This window comes from Helianthus annuus, chromosome 11, assembly GCF_002127325.2.
Source record: "Helianthus annuus cultivar XRQ/B chromosome 11, HanXRQr2.0-SUNRISE, whole genome shotgun sequence".
In the NCBI taxonomy this organism is placed as follows: domain Eukaryota; kingdom Viridiplantae; phylum Streptophyta; class Magnoliopsida; order Asterales; family Asteraceae; genus Helianthus; species Helianthus annuus.
In genome coordinates, this window is record NC_035443.2 from 56,358,956 (window position 1) to 56,369,121 (window position 10,166).

Here is a 10,166-nt window from a genome sequence, read left to right on the forward strand (position 1 = left end):
ACTATGAAGTTGTATGATGGTACAACGGATCCTGAGGAGCACATAGCACAATACAGGGAGAGGATGGAGATCAATCCAATCCCAGAAAAGTTAAAGGAAGCATGCCTATGTAAAGGATTTGGATCCACCCTTACTGGATCAGCTCTTAAATGGCTGCTAAGTCTTCCCCCTTACTCTATCACTTCATTTGCTAATTTAGTTAATTTATTCAATAACCAATTCTCTTGTAGTAGAAAATTTGAAAGATTAACTAGTGATTTATATAGGGTAACTCAAAGTCATAATGAATCATTAAGGGATTATATAACTAAATTCAGTAAAGAATCCTTGGACATTCCCAACTTAGATATGGCCACGGCTGTTGAGGCCTTCAAAATGGGACTGATTAAGGATTCATTGTTCTATGATGATCTTGTTATGACACCATGCAGGAACCTAGATGAAGTAAGAACTCGGGCACTCAGGTTCATCCGGCTAGAGGATGACAAGAGGATCCAGGAGAGGCAAGTAGGATCCTCAAAACAGGAAAAACAAGGATCCTCTTTCAAGAACAATAAGTTCAAATCCTACCATAGAAAAGACAACCAGAACGTGCATGCTGTTGACCAAGAAGAGGATGACGAGGATTATCCTCCGATTTCTGAATATTGTTTTTCTGTTGACAATCATGAATTAATCCTTGCAATGCAGGATCTAGGAGAAAAAGCCAGATGGCCCAGAAAGAATGACAAACCATCCGGGACTAAAGACAAGTCAAAGTGGTGTGCATACCACGAGGATTTCGGGCATCTAACTGAAGAATGCATAGCATTACGAAAAGAAATTGGATATCTGTTAAGCAAGGGGCATCTAAAAGAATTGTTGGGAAGAAAAAAGCAAAGGACTCAGGATCCTGAAAGGATCCCTGAAAAGGCTCCAGCCCCTCCGGCGAATGCACAAGTGATCAACTTTATTTCCGGAGGATCAGATATTTGTGGTACATCCTTCTCGGCAGCCAAAAGGCATGCAAAGGAAGCAAAAATGGATAATGGAGAAAGACCTATTCGAACATCAAGTGTCTCGGAAGGAAAGACGATAACGTTTGATGAGGATGATCGCATTAACATCCAGGATCCTCATCATGATAGTTTAGTTATTACTCTCTTTATTTCTAACCATTTTGTCCGCAGGATCCTTATCGACGGAGGAAGCTCAGTAAACATTATCCAGCTTGATGTTCTAAAGAAAATGGGTATCCCAGAATCAGACATCACACCAAGATCCTCCGTGCTTGTGGGATTCAGTGGAGAAACGAAGAAAACTCTGGGGGACATCAAACTCCCAATCTACGTGGAAGGATTACATAATTATCAAAAATTTTGTGTTATTGACTGTTTATCTTGTTGCAATGTTATCCTTGGCAGGCCCTGGATACATGATATGAAAGCAGTCCCATCCACCTACCATCAATGTGTGAAACTCCCTAGCCCATGGGGGATAATCAAGATCGACAGTGATCAGCAGGAGGCTAAGGATTGTTATACCTCATCCATGAAGCCAACCTCGAAGCCAAGGGAACAATAGCAATTACAGATTCCTCCAAGGAATGTCTTGGAGGCAAGGGAACAAGATGTGGACGAAATCCTCTTGGATCCTAGTGATCCTGAATCAAAATTCTATATCGGATCAGGGATCCTTGTCAAGATGAAAGAAGACATAATATCCTTCCTCAAAAGAAGAAAATCTACCTTTGCATGGAAACATGAAGATATGACAGGTATATCTAAGGATATTATAACTCATAAACTTGGCATTGACAGGTCTATCAAACCAATTCATCAAAAAAGGAGGAAGTTTGCACCAGAAAGGAATGCCATTATCCAAGAAGAAGTAGAGAGACTACTTCGAGCAGGTATGATCAGAGAGGTAAAATATCCAAAATGGTTAGCCAATGTGGTTGTTGTCCAAAAGAAAAACGGAAAGTGGAGGGTATGTGTCGATTTCACTGATCTGAATAAGGCATGTCCCAAGGATCCTTTCCCACTACCCCACATTGACTCCATGGTGGATGCAACGGCGGGGCATGAACTATTGACCTTTATGGATGCATCATCTGGATTCCAACAAATTCAGATGGAACCATCTGACCAAGAGGATACAGCCTTTATGACCCCAACCGGTTTATACTGTTATATTGCCATGCCTTTTGGACTAAGAAATGCAGGTGCAACATATCAAAGGCTGGTGAATATGATGTTCAAAGATCAAATAGGACAAACTATGGAAGTATACATAGATGATATGGTAGTCAAGTCAAAGAAAGCTGAGGATCACCTAAGGGACTTGGAGGAAGCATTTGATATCCTTGATAATTATAACATGAAGCTTAATCCTTCAAAATGCCACTTTGGTGTTAAAGCAGGTAAATTTCTAGGATATATGGTAACTCAGAGGGGCATCGAAGCAAGCCCGGAGCAAATTAAAGCACTAGTGAATATCAAGTCCCCTGCCAATGCTAAGGATGTGCAAAGGCTAACAGGCAGGATAGCAGCTCTAAACAGGTTCATATCAAAATCCTCAGAAAGATGTAAAGAATTTTACGATATCTTAAGGAAAAACAAGAAGTTTGAATGGACTGAAAAACACGAGAATGCTTTACAAGCCCTTAAAGAATATATGTCCTCAGCACCAGCATTAATGAAACCCGGAAAAGGAGATGTGTTATCCTTATACCTGGCGGTATTCTCAACCGCTGTAAGTGTTGTCCTTGTTAAGGATCACGAAGGTACACAACATCCTATTTACTATGTAAGTAAGAGTTTACTTGATGCAGAATCCAGGTACTCACACCTTGAAAAACTTATTCTTGCATTAATTATGGCATCAACTAAGTTAAGACATTATTTTGAAACCCATACTATTGTTGTTAGAACTAATTTTCCAATCAAGAATGTCCTCAGGAAACCAGAGATGTCCGGAAGAATGGCTAAGTGGGCAGTAAAGCTTAGTGCCCATGATATAAGATATGAGCCTAGAACAGCCATTAAATCCCAAGCACTAGCTGACTTTGTGGCTGATTTCAGTAGTGATCTACAAAAGGAAGCAGAATTGGAAGTCCAGCAGCTGGATGAGACCAAGGATCCTTGGATACTACACACTGATGGATCCTCAAATGTCAAGGGCACAGGGCTCGGGATACTACTACAATCGCCACAGGGGGACATAATACCCCACTCCATAGCCTGTGAGTTCCAAGCAACTAACAATGAGGCTGAATATGAAGCCTTAATTGCTGGCTTGCAAATTGCTAAGGATATAGGGGTGAAATATCTTAAAATATATGTAGACTCATTATTGATCACCAATCACTTTAATGGATCCTATGCTGTTAAAGGTGAAAAACTAACCAAATATTTAGAGATAGTCAAAGAATTGGCACTCTCTTTTGTCTCTTTCAGCTTAACACAGGTACCAAGGGAGGAAAACACAGAAGCTGATGCATTGGCCAACCTAGGATCATCCTTGAAGATTCCAGAAGATATAAGTATCCCCATCATCCATATCCTGGCTCCTGCTATTGAAAATCAGGTGGCCATGGAAATAGAAGAGGATACTGCAGTGATCCCTAGTGAAGAAATCCTAAAGCTTTCAGGATTAAGGTATCTCAATTCACAATCTTAAATAATAAGCTATATAAACGATCTCTTGCAGGACCATATTTAAGATGTATCGAGGATCCTGAAATTCAAGAAGTATTGAGAGACTTCCATGAAGGAGATTGTGGAAACCACACTGGGGGCAGGGCATTGTTCTCAAGGATCCTTAGAACAGGATACTACTGGCCAACTATGAAAAGGGACGCTGTAGAATATGCTAAGAAATGTGATCCTTGTCAAAGACACAGCAATATCCTTCATCAGCCAGCTGAATTTTTGCATCCAATACCATCCTCTTGGCCATTCATGAGATGGGGGATGGATATAGTTGGCAAGCTCCCTAAAGCACCTGGTGGAAAAGTATTTATGCTTGCCATGACCGACTACTTCTCCAAGTGGATAGAAGCTGAAGCTTTTGCTCAAGTCAGAGAAAAGGAAGTTATATCCTTTATTAAGAGAAACATTATAACCAGATTTGGCATTCCCTCTGAAATTATATGTGATAATGGTTCCCAATTCATTGGGAGCAGAACCACTAACTTTTGTGACAGTTGGGGAATTAAGATGATAACGTCAACACCAGTCCATCCACAAGCCAATGGTCAAGCAAAATCATCCAACAAGATCATCATCAACAACCTGAAGAAGAAATTAGGATCCAAGAAGGGGAAATGGGCAGAGGAATTGCCTTATGTGCTGTGGGCTGATAGGACAACTCCCAAGAATGCCACTGGTCAAATACCCTTCTCTTTAGTATTTGGGGCAGAAGCAGTGATCCCAACAGAAATGGTGATTCCAACTGCTAGAACAAGTACTCGTGATCCTGAAGAAAATGCTGCAAACCTATGATGTGCGTGAAGTGTGTTATATTTTTGATGAGTATTTAAGCCCCTTTTACACTTTTAGCCAAGTTTTAAATTTATAAAACACGATATTCACTAACACTAAACACACATATGGGCAAGTGCACCCATCGTGGACGTAGCATAGTGTTGGTAAGATACCGAGGTCATCCAAGGACACAAGAGCTTTTAATACCGGTTTATCCTCAACGTCTAATCAAATCAAAAAGTGAGAAAAATGTTTTAAACTAAGAAAAATAAAAACTAACTAAATGCTGAAAATAAAAATAAAATAAAAACAGATAGACAAGATGAATCACTTGGATCCGACACGTGTATTAGTATAACCTTTGATTATTTTCGCACTTTTGCACTTGTTTAAGAGATTATCTTAGTTATTGTAGTAGGCCCCTCTTTTGAAGGCGACGTTACCCTCAACCCAGTAGTTTGAGTCAGCAAGGATACAATCCTAAAGGGTCGGATTATTGAAAGATAATGAATTAAGTTATTAATGCAAATTGTGGTAGGCCCCGCTTTTGGCGGTGACGTTACCCTCGGCTAAGTAGTCTGAGTCAGCAGGGATACAGTCCTAAATAGCCGGGTTATAGTATTAATAGTAGTTAACTTATGAGGGGGTCAAAGAGTTTGGATCCCCGCCATCCAATACCTATGGGCATTGAAGGAGATCCTACTAAATTTGACCCAGGTCCCAAGCAGGACCTCTAAACGCTGAACAAGGGCAAGACCCTTACCAAACCGTTCCCTTAACCCCCGACCAGGTAGCCAACATACCTCCATATAGACCGTGGAGATATGAATGGTGAAAATACTTTATTTTATATAGACAGTAAAATAATGCCAAGACACCACGGACAAACGATAAGGAAAGATCACCTTCAACATAAGTAACTAGTTATTAAAGTCATTAATACAAAACCAAATAAAAAGTGCAAAAGATTAAAAATAAAAAGTATTATACTAAACACTTGTCTTCACCAAGTGATGTAAGAGACTTAGGCAAACATGGCCTTGATTATCAAGAACTCTTACGATCAATCTTGGATCCCGAGACGACTCACACACTCTACGATGGACAATGGATGATGGTGGTGGATGATGGTGTTATGGTGGTGGTGGGTGGTGGATGAAGTGTGAAAGAGGTGGTGTGCCAAGGGATGAGAGAGAATGAAGCCAAGCTCCTCTATTTATAGGTTGAACAGAAGGCTGGACACGGCCCCGTGTCCGCTGGACACGGCCCCGTGCCCGTCTGACATTCTCTCACTTCATTAATTGTAATTGCGAATTACAATTAATGCGCCTGCTGTACTTTCACCACGCCCCCGTGCTCGCTGGACACGGCCCCGTGGTGGGCAATGGAAGCTTCTACTGGTTTATCTCTTCTGCTGCTTCCTGGGCACGCCCCCGTGTTCGCTGGACACGGGGCGTGTTCAGACTCTGTTTCTTCTCCTTTGCCTTGGGAGGTGCCGTTGAGGGTCCGGGCAGTCCACTTTTGTTCCTTTTCTTGTATTTATGGTAGAATTAGTTGTCTTTTTGCTTCTTTTGTGATTTTGAGCTCATTTCATCCTGAAAATACAAAAGGAAGACAAAAACACTCTTTTTCCAACATTAGTACTTAAAAAGGGTTAGTTTTATGCCTTAATTGATGTGATTTATATGTTGCATTTTACAGACATCAAATACCCCCACACTTGAACTTTTGCTTGTCCTCAAGCAAAACTCTTTAAATGTGGCTTACACTCCCAAATGGAATAAGTAGAAGAGAAAGTTTTTGGCTTGTCATAGAGTGTCGGGAATCCAAGGTCTTTGTAAGTTTTATTTTTATTTATTTACAATCCTATTCGTTATGATTTATTTTGAACGTTTCATAAGATAAATTACTTATTTGGGCATAGCATGCCTTATTAAAATTCCATTTATATACAAGTTCACATACCTCACGGGAGATCACTCAACACTCGACCGAAGGTGTATATTTTAGTGAATCACTCGAGAGCGGCACGGAACTTACGCCTTCCATAGGCTTGCCAAGCAATCAATCCTCCTCCTTTTTAACTTTTTACCTTTGTAAATATCAAGAGGACTTTTGGGGTGAAGGGTTAGGCTTGGGTTAAAGGTGGGTGGTTGGTTAGTGGTTAGTAAAAAGGGCGAAAATCGTAACAAGCGTCGGTTTTCGTGAAGTACCTTGTTTTTAGTGACTTTTTATTTTGAAGTATTTCTCCAAACAAGCTTTTATAGCTTTTGTTTGTTTTTGACTTCATCATCATTTTTTTTTTGATCGTCACATAAAAAGGTGAGTTTACGAAAAAGCGAGCTTGTTACTAAAATAAAGGGTGAAAAAAATAAAAAGGTTTTTGGTGGGTAAAAAGGGTTTTGGGGTAATGAAATGAAAGGTTTAGGCTCAAAGGGGCTATCTAGGGGGATTTTGGGTAGGTAAAAAAATGAAAAATAATGGTTTTGAAAGAAAAATGGTTAGTCCTAATGCCTCCATCATTTACTTACTTGGGTTTAAGTTGGTAAGGACCGGGAATGTATCGTCGTGGCAAGTTCTAGATTTGTAAGAACCGAGCGGCTATTCACACAAGAAACGAAAAAAATGAGCATTTAATCTAAATATGTGTATTTTTATGCTCAATAAAGGCTCAAAACTCACTTTTGTGGGAATGGGTTTTTAATGTGACCAAGTATATATAATCGAATTTTTAACTAGACTTGTTATACCGTTTCATAATTTTCTTATGTTGGTTTTTTATCACGACGCTATCGGTTGTAAACTTGTAAAAATATAACCTTTTTAGAACTTGTTATTCCCAACTTAAACTAAGACAAGTAAATAAAAAAAATGAAAAAGTTTTTGAAAAAAATTTGGGGTGTTTAGCGGTTCCAATAGAGTTTTGTGTAAGGCTTGTGTTTAGGATTTTGCAAAATTTCAAGGTTTTAGCATCCCCCCCACACTTAAATTACACGTTGTCCTCAATGTGTCCAAAAATAAAGTTTTTGGTTGATTAGAATGTATAAAAGTGGGTTAAAAAGCAAAGATTTATGTTACTGGCATCCTGGACACGGCCCCGTGTTGACCGGGCACGGCCCCGTGGTCAAGTGCCAGTAACAAAAATTACAGAATTGAAACAGAAGCCTGGACACGGGGGCGTGTCCACTGAACACGGCCCGTGTCCAGTTACTTGAACTGGGTGATTTTCTGCAGGGGCTCAGCACGGGGCCGTGTTGGTTGGGCACGGCCCGTGTTGAGCCTTCTGTGATGGAGATTTTTGTCGGGTTGCTCTGTTCTTCGTGCATGGTTCCATTTTTCTCGTTCCCTTTTTCATCCATTACCACCATGAGTGTGTTTTATTCTGCAAAAACTAAAAGATTAAACTAAACTAAGGATAGATCCACGGAATGCCTCCGTGGTGCGCCACGTTTATAAGGGTCCTTGGCTAGACCCGATTCCAGGTTATATATCTTCTGAGTGGAGTGCCTTGCTTCCCAAGTTACACCATCGGAGAGCGGCATCCAAGCTTGAATCAATAACCTTCATGTAATTGACTGGGTCGTCGTCCTCTATTCTCTTCCCAACTCCGAACTTCACCTCATCATCCCCATACCTCAAAGTCAGTGTCCCGTCATTCATGTCTACCACTGCTTGTGCTGTGGCAAGGAAGGGTCTCCCTAGTATAAGGGGGACCTCGGTGTCTTCCTCCATGTCGATTATGACAAAGTCAACTGGATAAACGAATCTGCTTACCCTTACCAAGACATTCTCGATGACACCTTGTGGGAACTTGACTGATCGATCAGCGAGTTGTATGCTTATTTTTGTAGGGCTCGTGGTTCCCAAGCCAAGCCTTTTGAACATCGATGAGGGCATGAGGTTAATGCTAGCCCCTAAGTCGGCCAAGGCATTGCGAACGGGTGATTCCCCTATTGAGCATGGAATCGTGAAACTTCCGGGATCGATTTTCTTTTGGGGTAGTTTATTGAGTACGAGGGCAGAGCATTCTTCGCCTAAATTAACTAATTGCAAATTTTCAATTTTCTTTTTATGTGTAAGGAAGTCCCTCATAAATTTAGAGTATTTGGGCATTTGGGTTAGGACTTCGATAAAAGGAATATTGACATGCAATTGTTTTAACAGACTTTCGAATTTTGCGAACTGCTCATTGGTCTTTTGACGAATTAACCTACCGGGGTACGGAACTCGAGGAGCCTTGGTAGGCTCTGGTGATGGGGGAGAGTTCTTTTCCTGCAGATGTGTTGGCATTGTTTCTTCCGCAGGTGGAGGTACTTCTGCAGGCCCTACGGTGCGGTTTCGTAGTGTGATGAGGTGAACTTGCGCCTTTGGGTTTGTTTCGGTATTGCTAGGTAATGCGCCTTGCGGTCTCTCGGAAAAATTTTGTGCTAGTTGATTTATTTGTTTTTCTATGTTTTGAATGCTAGCTTGTTGATTCCTAAAATTAGATTCTAATTGTAGAAATCTTTCCGAGTTTTTCTTATCAGTGTCAGAGACGAGGCGAGATATAGTATCTTCGAGCCTTTCTCGTCCACCTTGTTGTTGAGTGAAATTTTGTGACTCATTTCTAGATTGCTGAAAGTTTGTTCGTTGTGTTTGTTGGTTACTACTATTGCCGGTTTCCCTCCAACCAAGGTTTGGGTGGTTTCGCCATCCTTGGTTGTAAGTTCCCGTTGGAGGACCCGACGGCCTAGGTCTATTATCAATGTAGTTTACCATTTCTTGTTGATCGTCCGTTTCTTTCATGCAACTCCAATTTTCATGTGACCCACCACACCCTTCACAAGCCATAACCGAGACTGTTTTTGTCATTTCTAATTTTTTTATTTTTGAAGAAAGGGCCTCGATTTGGGCTTGTAAAGAAGTGCTTTCGTCGACCTTATGGGCGCCCGGGGCGATAGACTTATTTCCCCGGGGAGTGTGCCATTGAAAATTGGTTTGAGCAATTTCCTCAATCTGATTATATATTTTGTGTGGGCGTCGATTACCTAAAAGTCCCCCGGAGCTAGAATCAAGTGTCTGCCTAGTGTGTGGCAACAATCCATTGTAGAAAGTGGATACTTGTTGCCATATTGCGAGGCCGTGATGGGGACACTTGCGTAATAGCTCCTTGAACCTTTCCCAAGTTTCATATAAGGATTCCCCGTCCTCTTGTGAGTATGTATTAATTTCAGCCATTAATTTAGCAGTTTTAGCAGGAGGGAAATACTTATATAGAAATTTTTGGGCTAGTTCATCCCAGGTGTTTACCGATCCAGCTGGGAGGGTGTTGAGCCAAGCTTTCGCTCGGTCTTTTAGTGAGAATGGAAACATACGGAGGCGGATGGCGTCGTTTGATGCTCCATTGATCCGAAAGGTATCACATATTTCTAAGAAATTAGTTATATGTAGATGAGGATCCTCGTCCGCAAGCCCGTGGAAGGTTGCGGAGTTTTGGAGCATTTGTATCAAATGCGGTCGAAGTTCGAAGTTATTGGCTTCGACATTCGGAGCATTGATAGCGGCGCCTAGATTACCTACGGTGGGCCGTAGATAATCCATAAGGGTACGTTGGTCCGCCATTGGGGGTGGATCACCCGAAACCTTCTCTTGGTTTTTGACTTTTAACCTTTTTCTGAGAAAGCGTTCGGGTTCTTCTAGCGGTTCCTTTATGTCTTTATT

The 10,166-nt window shown here is 41.2% G+C and overlaps 1 non-coding gene across 1 annotated transcript; it reads left to right on the top strand.

Annotated features, from left to right (window-relative positions):
- Nucleotides 1-9,582: 9,582 nt before the first annotated feature.
- Nucleotides 9,583-9,689, top strand: LOC118484558. Its single transcript, XR_004873667.1, has one exon. It is a non-coding gene; the product is annotated as a small nucleolar RNA R71 (small nucleolar RNA).
- Nucleotides 9,690-10,166: the final 477 nt, after the last annotated feature.